Below are 18,724 nucleotides of genomic sequence, written 5' to 3'. Positions count from 1 at the left end.
GAATGCAATGCACTTCCTAGAACAGAAAGGAGAAGGGGAAGAAAGGAAAGATGGGAGGGAAAACAAGATTAAGGAGTAGAGAATTAGGGAAGATATATGGAGGTCAAACTATCTTTTTGCACATCCCACTCCACTTCAGAACTCAAACTGCCTTTAACTGTGAGTCCAGCTGTGGGTCTTGTGTCTCCAGATGTTTCTGCAAAGAATGACTGTGGCTTTGCCCTCTTGCCTTATAAACCTTAAAAATGACACCCCTTGCCAGACAGATACTTCAGCAACTCAAGGAAGGAGAGCAGAGGCCTTTCCCACTAGCCTGCTTGACACCATCCAGCATTCATCACAGAGAATGGCCCAAGTACCAGAGACCTGCATTGACTACCTGCTGCAGAAATATTTGGGGTTGTACACTTGGCCAATGGAATGCTTTCTAATGAGCAGTTTGCCAGAGAAATTCTCCTCCACTGTGTTGGAGGGAGTTTCTCCTGCTCCTCTTACCCCTGTTCAAGGTCTTTGTCCTAATTCACTTTTTTATTCTTCCCTGTCTCATTCCATCTTCAAATCAGGAAAACATTCTCATAGGTACAGCTGAGCAGCAATAGTATCATGGAGCAACAAACTTCTCAGCTGCTGAAGCATTCAAAAATAGAAGGCCCCAGAGGGAAACAAGAATATATCCAAAGTGGAAAGGGAGTTTTGTAAGATGGTAGCAACAGCAAACAGTCACAGTTGTGACACTTGAAAGTGTCCAAAGGCTAACATCCACATGAGGACCCCCAGAGGAAGCCAGGTGTAGAAAAGAATAGGAGGGCAGGGCGGTGGTGGCACACGCCTTTAATCCCAGCACTCGGGAGGCAAAGGCAGGTGGATCTCTGTGAGTTCGAGACCAGCCTGGTCTACAAGAGCTAGTTCCAGGATAGGACACCATGCTCCCTGTGCCCCCTGCTGAGTAGTGCTCAGGCCTTCCAAGATTCTTTGCCCATAGATGCATTACTGGGAAAGCCTTTGGAACAAGAAACACAAGAAAAGGGAGAGAAACCAGGGCCTGCAAATGCCAACTTGATGGATGGTAGGAGTGATGAAAATAGCAGTATGTTATGACACACAGCTTTTATACCAGTGCTTAGGAGCAGACGCAGAAGGATATCTATGAGTTTGAGACCATCCAGGGCTACATAATGAGATTCTGTCAGGAAGAGTGATGAAGTAGTATGCACAGAAGATAGGAGACCATGGCCAGTAGACAGGGGTTTAGAGGTGACTAACAGAAGAATAAAGCCTGCAATATCTAGCTGATGCCTAAAGCACAGAGCTGCATACAGCTTCCTGTGCCCTGTTTTCCCCCTATATAGTAAGCTATCCTTTCTCCTAGGTACCTCTGTCACAATCCAAGTAAACTGCTAGATGCTTTTGTATGTGGGCTTCCATTATGTGATTCTTAAAACCATACCCAGTGGTGTGGGAAATTCTTCTGTGTATGTGTTGCTTTTATTGGTTAATGAATAAAACTGCTTTGTCCTACAGAAGGGCAGAATAGAGCTAGGCAGAAAAACTAAGCTAAATGCTTGGAGAAAGAAAGCAGGATCAAGGAGACACCATATGGCTGCCAAAGGAGAAAGATACCTTCCAGAGCCTGCCAGAACTTTGTCACATGACACGACCTCATGATGATGCACAGATTAATAGAGATGGGTTAATTTAAGATGTAAGAGCTAGCTAGAAATATGCATAAGCTAATAGGCCAAGACATGTTGTGATTAATACAGTTTCTGTGTGATTATTTAGGGTCTGGGTGGCCAAGAATGAACAAGCAGTCTCTTCCTACAAATTGGCACCCAATATGGGGCTAACACTCATGGCCTGCCACCCATTTCAGGTCTGGGTCCTTGTACACCCACTCAGTGTTAGGAGGAAAGTAGCACTCTTGGTCTGGGCACCTGGCTGGATCAGGTCTGCTAGGCTGGAAAATAGGGAAACCCAACCTACTCTTCCTGTATCAAGCCTCTCCCCACTAGCCACCAACCCCGCCTCATCCATGTGGCCAGTGCTCAACAACAACTAAAGAATAAGGCTAAATCTTAGGTTCCATACTCAACACCACATAGAGTTAGTGTTTCTGATATGAACATCAGCTTTCATAACCATCAACCAAACATGAAGGTGTGCATGACCTGGAGAACTTCCCATACAAGACTACTCAAAATATTAAGGACCAGTCCTTCCACTGCAGGGAAATGTGCATTCTTGCTTATGCTGTCTTTACTTAAAACAAATTCTACTGAGATGTGTTTGCAATTTCTTATTTTTCACAGGAACTTGACGGAGGATTCTCTTGCTCCAGAAAATGACTTTCTATTGCTGCTATAAAGTTCCGTGACTGAGGATTCTCTTGCTCTAGAAAATGACTTTCTATTGCTGCTATAAAGTTCCATGACTGTCCTAATTAGGCTCACTATTGCTGTGATGAAACACATGATCAAAAGCAAGTTGTGGGAGGGAAAAGGGGGGTTGTTTAATTTATACATCATAGTCCATTAATGAAGGAAGTCAAGGACAGGAACTCAAACAGGGCAGAAACCTGGAGGAAGGAGCTGATGCAGAAGCCATGAACAGTGCTGCTTAGTCACTTGCTTAGCCTGCTTTTTTATCTGCTTTCTTATAGAGCCCAGGGCATCCAGCTCAGGAATGCCACCACTCACAATAGGAGTGGCCCTCCCCAATCAATCACTAATTAAGAAAATGACCTTCAGGCTTGCCTACAGCCTGATATTATGGAGGCATTTTTTTTTGACTGAGGATCCCTTTAAGATGACTTTATTGTGTCAAGTTGACATAAAACTGCTCAGCACAATTGACCCCTTGTCAACTTGACACATAAACATCACTGTAATGCCACAACCATCCCCCAAATCACACATGAATAGAAACATTACATATAAATGCTTTACAAATTTTGTTAAGTCCCACTTTTTTCAAAATGCAGGGTTTTTTAATCCAAAGTCTCTTTTAGAATCAAAATATCAATTTTGGGTTTCAATAATATTAAAAAAAGTTAAATACTTTCTCATTTGAAGAGGGAAGAAACAGGGCATAATCACAATCAGATCAAAACCAAACCAAACAGTGTGTAGCATTCAATTTATAAAATCAGGGATTCACTCAGGTCTTCTGGGTACCTCCAAAGGGCTTGGGGCACTTCGCAGGCCCCACCCTCTGCAATACACAAAGCTTGTCTTCTAGACATAGGCAGGTTCCACTCTATGGCTGCTGCTATTCTTGGCAGACATCTCATGGTATTGGCTTCTCCAAAATGCCCGGGTCTTCTGTGGCAGCTGGATTGCACTTCCACCAGTAGTTTCGCCAATACAGTTTCTGGTTCTGTGTTCTGGTTCTGGTTCAAAGCCTCAGCTTTTTTCCATGACCCTTTCAATAATTCTAGGGCTTCCCCTGCTAACTCCACCATCACCGATGACCTCTCACATAGCCAAGCTTCTATGACCCCTTCATGCTTTCAAAACCAGTATCACCTGTGATACTCATATTAACAAGTTCAGCTCCAGGACAAGATGCAATTATGGTCACTTCTGGAACACATCTTCTGTGTGCTGACACTAAGAAAACACTTCCCAGAAGACTTCAGTGATGCTGTCTCTTTTTAATTACAGCTAATTCTTCATCCCCAGCTAACCAGCATGCATTATTCTAGCAAAGCAAAGGTTTTATGTTAATGTTTCTGGTCTGATGTTAATCATGGCTGATTCTTCGGCTACAGATGAGCAGACACCACAGATTCTTCCCAAAAAACGTCCCAGTAGAGTCTCTGCTTCCCTCTGAAACTTCCCAAGCCAAACCTCCATCATCTGTACTGCTCTCAACATCTTATCTTCCAAGCTCCTACAGAACAGTTCTCTAGTCCAAAGTTCCAAAGAACTTTCACAATCCTCCCCAAAATGACATGGTCAGATAGTGGTCTACCCCATCCTGTTACTAACTTCTGCCCTAGTTGGTGTTACTACTGCTGTGACAAAACGCCATGATCAAAAGTAACCTGGGGAGAAAGGGGCATATTTCTCTTACACTTCCAGGTAACAACCCATCGCTGAGGGAAGTCATCTTCACATCCTAGTCCATCAGTAAAGGAAGTCAGAACAGGAACTCAAACAGGGCAGAAACTGGAGGCAGGAACTGACACAGAAGTCATGGAAGAGTGATACTTAATGGTTGGCTCAGTCAGTTTTCTTATAGAACCCAAGGGCTTCGGCTCAGGGATGGCACCACCCACGTGGGCCTGGCTTCCCCCACCAGTCACTAATTAAAAACATGGCCTCCAGACTTGCCCACAGCCTGATCTTTCAGAAGTGCTTTATTTTTTAAAATAATGTATTTAAATTTATTTTAAGTGCATCGGTGTCAAGGTGTCAGAGTCCCTGGAACTGGAGTTACATACAGTTGTGAGGGGAAATGTGGGTGCTGGGAGTTGAAATCAGGTCCTCTAGAAGAGCAGCCAGTGCTCTTAACAGCCAAGACATCTCTCCAGCGCCTGGTGGCATTTTTAAAATTGTGCTTGCCTCCTCTCAGATGACTGTTGTTTCTGTCACGTTGATATAAAACTACTAACACAATGACCAAATGAAACTGAGTGAACTGGGAAGGGGCAGACCAGGCTCTCCTAGTAGCCAGACAGAAATCTAAGCCTTAGGTTTGGTTCACTAAAATGGGACAGAGTTAAACAGACAGTCCTCAGAAAAACCACAGCCTTCTGCTAGCTCAGCAGGCACCCCAGAGCCCCTTCTGCTGGCTCAGCAGACCCTCAAAGCCTCTTTGCTGGCTCAGCAGGCACCTCCCAGTCTCCTAATACTAACCAGAGCACCTTCCACCAATCAGTCCCCAGACTAATCTTCCCTCCACCAATCAGCCTCAGATTAATCCCTCCTCTCTGGAATTCCCCTAACTTCGCTTAGAAGGAGCTTGTGACCTTCTTTGGGGGTCACCAAGTGCCACTCCAATGATGGAATTAATAAAGTGCTTTTACTATTGCATGGCTGTTGGTCTTCTTTGGGGTCTTCTCTCAGACCCTAACAGTAACCTGGAAAGGAAAGGATTTACTTGATTTACAGCTTGTAGTTCATTGTTCAAGACTGTCAAAACAGGAAGCAAAGGCAAGAACCCAGAGGAGGGAACTGAAGCTGAGGCCATAAAGGAATATTGTTTACTGACTTTCCCAGCTTGCATTCCTACACAATCCAGAACCATGCGACCACAGGTAGCACAGCTCATAGTGTCCTGGGCCCTCCCACATCAATAAAAAAATTATCTGACAGACTTGCCCACAGGCCAATCTGATGGAGGCATCTCCTCAGTTGAGAAAAAGCTAACCAGACCCCTCCCTAACAAATGTTAGGTGTTGTGATTAATATAATGAATGAAACACACATAGAGAATAGAAATATATCTGGGCACTGGGTGTGTTCATATACTTTTAAAATAACTCCTATGGACTAAGATGTCTTCATTCCACCTTAAATCATGGTACATGTTAGGAATCAGTTCAGCTGAATACAGGGATTGAACTATCACTGAATGTAGGAAAACTATCTGAAGGCAACCAGTGTTGGAGGAGGGCCTACTTGTTCATCCTGGCTGCCCAGCTAGCTTAGCCCAGAAATAACCACACAGAAATTGTATTAATTAAATCACTGCTTGGCCCATTAGTTCTATCCTCTTATTGGCTAACTCTCACATCTTGATTCAACACATTTCTATTATATATTGTATATCGCCACATGGCAGTGGCTTACCAGGAAAGATTCAGCATGTCTGTCTTGGACAGCTCCATGGCGTTCCTCTGACTCTGCTTTCTTCCTCCCAGAATTCAGTTCTGTCTTCCCTGCCTACCTAAGTTCTGCCCCTATCAGGCCAAGGCAGTTTCTTTATTCATTAACCAATACAAGCAACACATAGAAAGAAGGACCTCCTACACCAAACCGGTCTAAGATAAATAGGGCAGGGCATCCCACAATTTCCTGCAGCATGTTTCTGTGGCCATCTCTTAGACAAAACATCAAATAGAAGCCAAGAGGTTAGAAAGAACAGTTATTTAGTGAAGCACATTGCCATCCCAAATAAAACCAAGTTGACACTGGTGATCTCTACCACAGGTACTTTTTATTCTGTTCAAAAGATAATCTTTTGCTGGGTATGGTGGCTCATGATTATAATCTCAGTAGTCACTAGGCTGAGGCAGTAGTGTATATGTGAGTTTGAGGGCAGCCTGGGCTACAAATTGAGACCCTATCATAAATCTCATTCCTACTTTTCTGCATCTCTATTATTTTCCTTTTTGTTATTATTTATTTTATATTTTATATTATAATTATATCATTTCCTCTTTCTTTCCTTCATCCAAATAGTCTCATATACCCCTCCATGTATATGTATATATATTCTTTTCAAAATACAACCTGGTCAGGCTGTATAATTTTACTTGTTTGTATGTTTTCAGGGCCATCCATTTGGTATTGGTGTTCTCTTTCATTGGACATTGTTTTAGGCAAGGTTCTTTAGAGAAACAGAACCAATGAGTACATATATGCTATAGAAACTGGCTAGCCCATCAATAGCCATTCATGCCAGAGAGGCTGAGAAACCCAGTTCATGAAGACAAATACATCAGCAGTCTCCATCCACTACTGAGGGCTTGGTGCATTCTGAAAACCTGCAAACTCTCTGGAGAGTCCCTGGTGTTCAGTCCATGTGGGAAGACTGAAGAAGCTGGAATCTGATGTTAATGGAGGATGATGGCCGTGGCGGCAGCAGCAGCATCAACACAACTCACTCAAGAAGAAAAGCTGCAGACAAACAAGTGTCACTGCCTTGTTCTCAGACCTCTTTGTATCTGATCTGCGTGTTGGAAGTCCTGGAGATGTGGCTCTGGCTGGAAGGCCAGTGAAGCCTGTCACACAGCACATCTGCCTCTTCAACACTCTGGAGGAGAACAAAGGTTTCCAGCTCTCCTGTCCTGAACAGTACAACATTCCACATACAGATCATGTACCCCAAAGGAGAAAGGAAAAGCCAGTTCTAGCTAATGTAAACTATGGAAGGACAGCTCTGGGATAGCCCTGGGAGAGGAAACTGAGCATCTCTGATAATCTCTCTGTTATTCCCTTTATCACAAACATCTAGTCAATTTGGGAATTCTGTCAAAAGTGAAAACCACAGCAATGTGTCTTACAGATCTTAACTGGCTCCTATCCTACAATGAGGCTGCTCCTCATCCCATAGGAGACATGGAGCATCCCACTGAGCCAACAGAGAAGGGTAGAAAACAGCAAAAACATCAAACAAAAGGTGCATGTCTCATTTCAAACTCATTTCCATGTCTGGCAGCAAAAGGGAAAAGAGCAGTAGAAGGAGAACCAATTGACACTGAGTTACTTTGGGTGTAAGGGCTAAGGAAGAGGGAAACTTTATTATCATACCCCTGACGAGGCCTCTTGAGGAAGAATGTTATCTCTCTACCTAAGGCTAACTGCCAGTTTCAGCTTAGTGACCTGGAATTATAGCATGAGTGACTCTATTTTGATTTTTTTAGCCAATTTGCTGAGGTCCAGAGCAGGAGCCCAGTCTAAGACAATGGCCTCTTGTGATTGTTAAGAAACTATTCAACCTGACCAAATTTGATTCCACTTTATCATCCCTACTATCACTTACTTTTCTCGCGCTGTGACAAAACACCTGGTGGGAGAACTTGGAAGGGGTTTGCTTTAGTTCACAGTCCATCGTGGCAGGAAAGGGAAGGCAGCAGGATACCTGAGGTAGCTGGTCATGCTGTCCTGTAGTCAGAAAGCAGAGGGACAAATGCTGGTGCTCATCTCACGTTCTCCATCCCATTCCATCAGGCCCCTGTCCATGGGATGATGGCGCTCATATTCCAGGTGGGTCTTCCCACCTCAGTTAACCCATTTTTAGAAATGCAGACACGGGAGGATGAATATTTCCTCAATAATTCTAAACCTCATCAACTTAACAGTGAAAACAACCATCACACTTTTCTAGCATCCAACTTTAAAATATTATATGTTAGTATGGAATTTCTTTGAATTTTTCTGTAAGCACTACCTTCCACTTTTCTAGCTTTTATGAACGTGAACATGTTTTATCTCCCTACAGCGTTATCTCCTCACAAGTTATTTCACACAGTCATGAGTTAATCAATGTAGTCACCATTTTCTAATCAAATATCAGAATCATCTCCCTGGAATGAGCTTGTACAGATTCATCTGCCCCCAACACACACACACTCACACACACCCTGCCACTCTTACCATGTGCACCACAATCATATCCACCTTGATGGTAACTTATTTCAGATCTGACCACTTTTTAAAAATGTCTTTCAGTATCAAGTCACGCTCTAAGGTAGAGGTTGTGAAGGCTTAGCACTGCCTCCGGTTCAGTGCTTGCTCTGTACTAGGCACTTGGCCCTGTCGTCTCACTCACTCCTCATTCACAAGCTAAGAGGCAGACTGCCAATGTCCCCTCTCACTGATGATGACACCGCGTAGGTTCTAACACTTCCCAGGGTCACCCAGTTGCTGTGCTGAAGAGCTGGCATTTGAGGCTACTAACCCAACACCAACATTCTGCCTTTTGATGTTAACTATACATTTGTGTGTCTGTATCTCAGGCACAGTACTTGTGCCTAACAAAGCTAATTTCATTGTTCTTCTTCCTTAATTTCTGTCTTTGAATGAAGCTTCCTTACAGGACAGTGAGTATCAGTCCTTAGACCTGGAGGCCTTTCCAGTTCCATACGCACTCTTCATTGTCACACATCTTTGTTCTCTGACAATTTGTTTATATACTTGATGCAACACTCATGTATGTTTTGTCTGTGTTCTCCACGCTTTGGCCTGTTCTGATCATCACTTTTCACCTGCTAGGAAAACCAAGGCTGGGCATGCATTTATGTTTAGTCTGTATGCAGTCCTGGATTTGGTCCCCACCACTAAACAAGCAAGCAACTGGTGTTCTCAATAGTTATCTTTCTCGTTGCTGTGCTCAAATTCCTGAAAAGCAGTGAATTAAGGGAGCGTGTATTTAGTCATTTTGAAGGGACACAGTCCAGTGTGGTGAAAAGGCACAGTGACACTCCATGGTGACAGGAGTTTCCAGCTGAGACACCTAATCTCCTCCCATCTTGGCAGAACAGGAAGCAAAGAGTACATAGGAAGTGAGACCCAGATTTAAACCATCAAGGCTCACCCTCAATGATCAACTACCTCTTATAAGGCTCTGCCTCCTGAAAGTTCCACAGTCTTTCAAAACTGTCACTGTCTGGGAATTACATGCTCAAACAGTTCACAATCAAACCATAGACACTTTATTGTAGCAGTTGTTTTAGAGCTGCTTGAGACTCTTTTGTCACTTGATGGTAGGCCCCTGAACTGACCAGCAGATACTTAAAGCTGCAGTGTCCCCTCCTTCATTTTAATACTGAATTATGATGAGCTAACTTCAAACCCAGAAGAGAAAATGTAGGGTTTACTTTTAGGAGATTATGGCAGGGCCAGAAGGTGGCTCAATAAAATGCTTGCTGTGAAAGCATGACAACCTGGTTTAGGTACCAACACCCACATAGTACCCAGATGTGGGGTGGTGGAGACAGGAAAAACATGCTTGTCAGACAGTCTAGTTTGAATCAGTAAGCTCTAGGTCCAGAGAGGGCCTGCCTCAAAAATAAGATAGAAGAATGTGGTGGTGTATGTACATATTTGATCTCAGTACTTGGGGAGCAGAGGCAGGTGATCTCTATGAGGTCAAGACCAGCCTGATCTACACAGTGAGGCCCTGTCTTAAAGGGGGGGATGGAAAGTGGTTGAACTCTGGCATCTAGCACACAAATTCATACATATAAATATATAACACAACACATATTGCTTAATGCCAAAGAGATTTTAATATTCAAATGTATCTTCTGTCTTTATTCCTGTTTCCTGGCATATAGCTCCTTAAATTCTTAGACTCTTCAAGGTGGTAAGGGTCATCTTTCTGTTAACTGTGAGCAGAATGCTGGCTAGCAGCCTTTAAGTGGCTTGAGGGTTGAGACAGGTCACAGAAAGACCAAAAAAGGACCAGAGGGTATGGAATTTCAGCATCAATGTCCAGGTAGAGCTGATGGACTGAAGCTTAAGACCAACCTTGGACAAATGGCTAACTGAGGTGCCTATTAACATACCAAAGCAAATGCTGGATACCATTACCTGAGTCCTGCCTCCTCTCAGAACTTCTCACTCCCACCCCTACCCTAAACCTCCCCAACCCATGAGCTTGCTTTCCCTTCCTCCAGCTTCTTTTCTCCTAAATAACTCAGCCATTTTGCCTATGTATTCTCTTGGTCCTTACTCCTTCTCTTGGCCTCTTGGTTCTTCTTTTTCCTCTTCCTTTTTCTCCCCTACCCTCCTCTCATGACCCATCTATTCTGCTTGCCATGTTCACTCTGTACTCTTCCAAATGCCTCTGGCTGTGCTTTCCCTCATATCCACAATAAAGCCTTCTGGAGTAAGTCAATCCTTTGTGAGAAGCCTTCATACCAACCCAAAAGACGAGAACTTAATAGAGGTTCATAGAAGGTGGGATCTCAGGGGATTGTCTAGATAAGTGTCTCCCCTCCCCTATGCCTCAGCCACATCCCTCTCTTCTTCTGTGTCCTTTTGTAAGGAACATTATATTGGTAATCATCGGATACTGTTTGAACTCAATGAGAAGCTGAATTTGGAAGTTGGGCTCCCTCTCCCCCTATTTAAACACAACCATGTTTCTATCAAGTGTCCTCTAAGACCCTCTGTCCTCAGTCAGCACACTAGCCCCAGCTCTGTAATGGGGAGAAGGAAAATCAGCCAGCAGCAAAAGGGATTAAAATAATGTGGCCTTAAGATCAGCTACAAGGTAAACCCTATCCAGCTTTGTTACTATTGTTTATCCTATAATATAAAAGTGCCTACAGAGGGAACTGGATGCTGGGCTGTCATCTGTATTTAAAACTCTTTAGCAATGATATAAATTGCAAATGTAAATAAGTCTTCCTCAGGGTTTTATGAACTATTCCACCAGTAACACCTTACGACAGGGATGTGGAACTCCAATATACTATTCTAACCTGCCATTAGAAGAATGGGTTGGAACCTGGAGTTTGAGCCAGGCGGTGGTGGCGCATGCCTTTAATCCCAGCACTCGGGAGGCAGAGGTAGGTGAATCTCTGTGAGTTCGAGGCCAGCCTGGTCTACAAGAGCTAGTTCCAGGACAACCTCTAAATACAGAGAAACCCTGTCTCGAAAAACCAAAAAAAATAAAAAATAAAAAAAAAGAAACCTGGAGTTTGTAATTGGTTGAAAGTGGTGGACAGTTTGGGGGTCAGAGCCCTTAAACTCAGGAATCGTGTGCTAGTCCCAGGTAGATAGTGTTCAAAGTAGAGAATTACAGATGGTACTTACTACTCTAGCCATCATGGAAGTAATGTTGGTGTTCTAAAGAGATGTGTGTCCCACCCTTTGGGTGTCCACAAGAAACTGGAATTTCCTCAGGAGTCTCCTGCTGAAGAAGGAAAAGCCAGAGGCCAGACAGAGAAGGAACAGACTTCACACAGTTCTGACAACTTGCCAGACCCCCTTGCAGAAGACAATGGGGGTGAGGCAATGATGGGAAAATGAGGCAGGATTACACCTTGACTAGGTCTGCTCATATTTTTTATGAGCACGTAAACATATTTATTATGTATACAGTGTTTTGTCTGTATATATGCTTGCTGGCCAGAAGAGGGCATCAGATCTCATTTCAGATGGCTGTGAGCCACCATGTGGTTGCTGGGAATTGAACTCAGGACATCTGGAAGAGCAGTCAGTGCTCTTAACCTCTGAGCCATCTCTCCTGCCCTGCATACCTTCTTTTACTTAAACCTAAGCCTGTCCAGACTCTAAAGGAGTGTGTGTGTGTGTGTGTGTGTGTGTGTGTGTGTGTGTGTGTGTGTGTTTGCTGTACCTTTGTTCCTCCTCCCAGAACAGTGACACTGAATAAATTTCCTTTCTACACTTGCCTCTTTAATTGGATTTTGAAAACAGGTGACCAAGCTTGTTAGGGCAGTCAGGATCCAGGCTCTGACCCTGAATGCCCCCATAATACTGCCACAGTTTAGCTTCTATGAGTATTTTAGGGAGATAGACATCCTTTGCCCCAATAACTGTGGCAAGAATCACGTCATTGGGTAAAAATGAGGTAAGAAAACCAATTCATGTTAGTTTTTCCTGCAGCTTGACCATTATGATGGAATCAAGTGATCACTCTTGTCCACTGATGGTGAGGGGAGAATTGAGCATTGACAGGAAAGCAGGTTTTGTCAAGAGGCCAAGTCTTGATCCTTCTGCAGCTCTGGCAAGTGCTTACACCATCTCACTGTAAAACCCTACCTGATTTTTGTATGGGGAAAAATCTTGGAAATATTTCTTGTATTAATAGGATATTCTAGACTTCTTCTAGCCAAGAGTGTGTCAAATGAATTCAACACACAGACTTTGCAGAACCACAGATGATGTCACCGTGGTTTCCGTTTGCCAGGAATTTCTTCCTAACAATTTCCAAAGTGCAGGGACATTCGTGCCTATTAGCCTGTCTCAGGAGCTAAGTGGGAAAGGGGCTTTCACCTATTTTTAGAAGTTATTTCAGACATATCAGAGACCTGAGACCTGATGCCAGATTGACTGAGTCACATCCCGGAAGGAGGGGAGAAGTAGAAACTGTTCATTAATATAGGAAACAGTCATTTGACCTAGTTTCACTGAATATGCTCCAGAGTGCTTGCCTAGCATATACAAAGCTATGAGTTCACTCACCAGCACCACATAAGCCCAGCATTCAGAAGGTGGAGGCAGAAGGATCAGGTTCAAGGTCATCTTCCTCGGCATAGCAAATCTGAGACAAGAATGAGCTTCATGAGAGCCTGTCATAAAAAAAAAAGGTCTAGAACTAAGATGTACAATGTTAGGAGCTACATGAATAAAACTATAAACATCATATTTACAGTGTGAATGTGAATGCTGGTGAAGATGCAATCAGTAGTTACCATCTCTGTTCTCAATAATACCACAGTCAGATTATTTTCACCACAAGGGTGGCTAAACCCTAAAATCTCCAAGAATAAAAACAAAGCCAAAGAAAGTCAAACCAAAACCAATCCCCTTTCTGGTCTCAAACTGTTCTGGGGCAAGGACACTTAGCATCAGTACATGCTGATGGCTGAAATACAGGAGTGATGTTACTTCCCTGCCAACCAAACGACTGCCAGGAAGGGACTGACTGAATGAGTGTCTCTACTGAGTCTGTTAGTTTTGCCACACATTTTGAGGACTCTGCTGCATTCACAGAAAAGCAATGGTCAGCTTCTTTCTGTCTACCCAGAAGTCAGTATGACCTCTACTAGAAACAAGGTTGAACCCCTTTGTGTATGGCCACTGCACAGGAAAGAGCTACTGATGGTTCCAAGTTCTTCTTCACCAGGCAGTCCAAGGCACCAGAAGACAAATCCTGGGTTGGTCATCACTGGCCCCAGGCTCAGTTGGTGTCTGGGTTCCTGAAATAGGCAGGCAGATTTCTTCTGAATCACAGCCCTAAGAGCATAGGCTCCTGGTATTTGTTTGTGGAGAAGACACCAGTTCCCCGATGGCAGAGACCATCTTCAAGGTATTTATTTTCATAATGCCAAAGCCCAACAGACTAGTAAATAAGTGAGGACGGAAAGTGAGAGTGACTAAGAGGTGGGCTGGCTCTATGTCCCCATAGACCTCTTCATAAAACAGCTCATCCACAAGTCACTGACCAAACACAGGCCCTGCAGGAGGAAGCTCTGTGCTTCGTGTTTCGTTCCAGCTTGTTCCTGGTTGTGCACATATTTCTCCCTTCCAGATTCATTGTACAAGAGTGTTGTGCTCAGTTAGGTAGTGGTGGCACACACTTTTAATCCCAGCACTCAAGAGGCAGAGGCAGGCAGATCTCCATGAGCTCGAGGCCAGCCTGGTCTACAAGAGCTAGTTCCAGGACAGGCTCCAAAGCACTGTCTCGAAAAAAAAAAAGAAAAGAGTGTTGTACTCTAAACTTATCTTTCCCATCAGGGAAAAGATGGGCTTTTAGGTTAATACATTTAACTTCATGAATCTGAAATGTTCTCAGAGTAGCTTAACTTGACTATCCTGAATGGGTTCACTAGAAGTTCTCACGCCCGTCTTTGTGAGCCTCACTTTTTCAGTGTGTGGAATGAGAATTTCTACACTTAAGTATGATAGCTGTGCCCATAGTCACAGTTGAGGGAAAGGGTGGATACAGTTAAACTCGAGCTGCCATCCCTAACCCCATTCTTTGGGGTTTACCAAAGATACTCTATTGTGCAGAGTTCAAAGGCATTATATTCTGCATCCTCTTTCCTTCCATCTCAAACTGTCTTCTTATTGTGCACAAAGTCCATAACCAGTTAGGCATGGTGGCTATGCCTGCAATCCCAGTACTCAAAGAAATGAGGCAGGAAAACCATGGGTTTGAGGTAAGCCTAGACTATATGATGAGACACTACCTTAAAATAAAATGATAAACAAATAACCAGAATTACTACACACACACACACACACACACACACACACACACACACACACACTTACTTCCTACTTAACTAAATGCTGAAGGTTATCCATACAATCCAGTTATTAGTTGTGCCATTTGCTGACTTGAAGGTATAGCAAGGCTGGTGATGAGAAGTAGGCTGGATACTGAGGGAAAGAGAAAGACACAGTAGTGATTGCTGTTTTCTTAGGGTGCCATCCTTCAGCCTATTATCCATTCTCTTTTATCATATGTTTAAAGATGTATTATTTATGTGTGTGTGGCTGTGCAAGTTTATGTGTACTATGTACATGTAAACGCTCATTGGAGCCAAAGGGTACTGGATCTCCCAGAACTGGAGTTAGAGTGAGAAGCATGATATGGGTAAAGAGAACTGAACTAGATCCTCTCAAAGGGTAGTAACATCTCTCCAGCCTCTTTTATGTGTATGCTATTTTTAAAGACCAGGCTTCTCAGCAGTGAAATAAACATTTAATTCAATCCAATTTCACCCATGTCAAAGGAACCATGATGATGCAAGTCTCCTGGGTTTTGTGCCTACCTGGATCTGAGCTGAGGAGGCTGAGATATGGGGATGGGGAATTCCTCTTCAGATATCTTTATACGAGGCAGAGAAAGACTGGGCAGACAGGAGAGCCCACTTGATGGTGGAGGCAAAGGCTTCAGAGACGTAGCTATAGGCAGAGTTGCCAGTAGCCACCAGAAGTAGAGAGGCTATAAGGATACTGTGCCAGTACCGCCCACGGGAACAGGACCCTGCAGACACAAGATTTCAGTCTAATGGTACTAACTTCAGACACTTGCCTCCTGAACTGTGACTAACCTACAAAAAGCCTCTAAGGTTGGGGTACTTTATCACAGCAATTACAAGACACTAATATTACCACCTCTACCCTCTATCCCAGCCTAATTCTTTAGAGGAACAACTACTCAAACCACAAGTTGGGCAAACTTAGATGTCTAGGTATGTGTTCAAAGTGAAGTGATATTTAAGAGATGCATAACTGAGTAAACTCTTTCACTTGCAAAGTTGCAGAAATTCGTTTAAACTCTACCTAAAAGTGCTTCCCCCAGTTTGCAAGAAGAACGTGTTTGTTTAGCACAAGAAATTCAGACAGAATTTTATTACACCACAGCATTATACAGCATTGTAACCCAGTTTTTGAGGAAAAACTCTAGCCATGGGGAGCAACTGGGCCAGGACACAGCCCTAGCAACGAGCCCAAAGGTCTGGGAACATCCAGGTTACTAGGCAGTCTCAATACCAAAGGAACATTCATGGTAGGGAAGTAAAGGGCCTTCAAACAGCCAGAAAGAGATGGCACAGATGTTACAGAGATGCAACTGAAGCATAAAGAAGGCTGTGGTTTGACCATGAGAGAGAATGTGGGTCTGCTATGTAGAGGGAGCAGGGAGCTGGTAAGGAGTACTTGGAAAGGGGTGGTGAGCACTGGTGTAGGACAAGCAGAAAGCCAAGCAGCCATGCCTGGGGTAGCTGAGGCAGCAGACTACTGGACGCCAAGGGAGAGTGTACCTGAGTACAAGTTCATAAGACATGCATTTAAAAGGATGCATTCAGCTAAAAACAATACACTGGGGGAAGGAGAATCAGAAATAGGTCAAGTAGCTTCAGACTGGCCAGAGTTAGGACTGGAACCCAGGAAGAGAAGAGTTAGAGCCAGTGAGGAAAGACCTGAGGGAGAGTTGAGAGGTAACCTGATAAGACCTAGTGACAGCTGAAGGCAGAAACTGAAAAGTAATCCCAAGTTTCCAATTGGGCAGTAGAGCAGGCAGCAGCCCCTTTAAATAGGAAGAGCAAATAAATTCAGCTCGGAATCCCCTTCATGGACTCCAGCTTGTGAAACCCATGGGTAGGGGTCATTCAAGTGGTAACTCCTGATGAGGTGGTTAAGTAAACAATGTGTGTATAAACATGTACATGGAGGCAGAGCTAGAGATCCCACTTTAGTGCTTATCAAGGGGTAGAATCATAATGGACTTCTACTTCTATTTCAGTCCAGAGGCAGGCATATGGGAAACAAATCCGATGGTACATATGGGAAGTCACAGTCAAACCCTACAAAAGACACTACCGAGCACAGAGGTGTAGCGTCAATCCCAGGACAAAGCTGAAGTGATCGCAGGAGGGCAGAAGTGGGAGCATCCCAGGGCAACTGCAGGCAGCAGGACAGGGTAGAAGGTACAGTTTAGTTCCAATGGAGGAAGCAATACACCTGAAGCTCCGAGGTGAGCTGAGAGGAGAGACAACATAAACATGGGCCACACTAGGATAAAGTTCAACTCTCACCTAAAAGCAATGGAGAACCCAGTGTTAACACTGGAGCAAAAGAACATTTTAAAAGACTTGTTTGGTTGCAAAGTCAGGGTGGAATAAAACCTGGGGGCTGCAAGAGCAGTTATAAAGTGTGTGTGTGTGTGTGTGTGTGTGTGTGTGTGTGTGTGTGTGTCACAGGGGTGCTTAAAGTGCTTAAAGTGACTGACTGCATTGCCAGAGCATCTTCCCTGGCACGGATGAAGTGGCACAGAGTAAATGTAACAGGACAGGCAAGGCCACAGCCCTCAGAAATCCAAAGTGTAGGGATGGGCACGGGGCAGAGGAAACAGCACAGAAGGCCAATAAGGTGCAAGTAGGGGGCAGGAAACCCAGGGCAAAGTGACATAGCAGCTGCCATTGGGTCCAAAGAAGGAACAGATCAAATATTACATGCCAGAGGTCACCTGAAAGATCCAAAAGTTTCTTTTTGTCTTTGGGAAAGTTATGTCAGATTCAGAGAACTGGCAACTGTAGCTGAACATGGAGGCACCAAGTGTACAGGCAGCAGGCATGGAGACACAGCAAATGAGCTGCGGCTAGCTGGGAAACAGAGAGAGGCTGCTTTGCACTCCAGGTGGTTAAAAACAAACAAACAAAAACAAGAAGTCTGGCTTTTATCTGGACCTCAGGCTCTGCAATGCAATGATGATTTTCTAGCCTGAAAAAGAGGGGCAATGATGCACATTAACAGCGTCATCACAAGTGACCTTCTAAAAGCCATCTTACAAAACTTCTTGCTTTAACTGCTAAGCAGTTCAAAATACAAAGACATTTTTTTAAAACCCTTGAATGATCGAAAACTTAAGGGTGAAATTCTAAAGTCTTGAAACTAAAGAAACTAAAATATTCAGAACTATTTATTTGAAGACTTTTTTTCTCACTTGGATCAACCCTAATTCAAGATTCCTTCTCCCACATATTTCTCACACACTTCATAAAGCTATTTTACTTTGATTCATGTGGCTAAAACCCACCTTCAGAAGTAGATTTGAAAATCACATGCTTCTTAAAATTTAGGACACCTAATTTAAGAGCTAGGCATTTTTAAGGTCTGTTTTAGAAATGCCTCTTGGTGAGACTGTCTGTTGCTATGTTCCAGTCTCTAGAGAACTGTCCTGCTGTCCTGTGGCCGGAAGTCCCTTTCTTCACAGCTGTGATTTGCAGTTTGGCATTTGTTACCCAGCTGTCTGGTTTTGGCTGAATACAATGTCATCTGACAATGGAACTGTAATTTTTCATGCAAAGAAGCTAAAAGAGAATTGGTGTTGCCGAAAAAGAAGAGTTGTGTGGGTTCTCTCTCTCCCTCCCTCCCTCTCTCTCTTTAATGAGACAACGGTCTCACTCTGTAACAGAATTCTGCCTCAGCCTGTCAGCCTGCTTTGTGCTGGGATTACTTTCATAAACCACCTCGCCCAGCTACGACACCGTTTTAAAAGGGAGAGGTTTGAATCTGTGATTGACAGGCAGACGCCACAGAGTGAATAAGAGAAACTGCTGATCTGAAAGGGGGCGAAGCCTGAGAGCTCAACTTGTTCACTACAGCTCTTTCCAGGAGGAAGAAATGGAAATGAGCCACTTTCCGATAGCTCCGAATTCAGGGGCTTCCCACATCGCCACCTACCCTCGGGGCGTCCCCGAGCTCCACTGCTCGTCGCTGCACCTCCTGGGAGAAGCACCCACGCTCGGGACCCAAAGCGGCCGCGCTCCCGCAGGCCCGCCCCCAGCCCG

General features: G+C 44.0%; 1 long non-coding RNA gene across 1 annotated transcript; it reads right to left on the bottom strand.

Annotated features, from left to right (window-relative positions):
- Positions 1–7,737: 7,737 nt before the first annotated feature.
- LOC142838898 (uncharacterized) lies at positions 7,738–18,666 on the bottom strand. Its single transcript, XR_012908651.1, has 4 exons — positions 18,618–18,666; positions 13,469–13,621; positions 12,885–12,991; positions 7,738–7,832 (listed from the first exon to the last, which is right to left on the bottom strand). It is a non-coding gene; the product is annotated as an uncharacterized LOC142838898 (long non-coding RNA).
- Positions 18,667–18,724: the final 58 nt, after the last annotated feature.

The sequence above is a fragment of the Microtus pennsylvanicus genome, chromosome 1 (genome assembly GCF_037038515.1).
Source record: "Microtus pennsylvanicus isolate mMicPen1 chromosome 1, mMicPen1.hap1, whole genome shotgun sequence".
NCBI classification, from domain to species: Eukaryota; Metazoa; Chordata; class Mammalia; order Rodentia; family Cricetidae; genus Microtus; species Microtus pennsylvanicus.
Note: the sequence above shows the minus strand (reverse complement) of the source record. Positions and strands in the feature narration are given on the sequence as shown.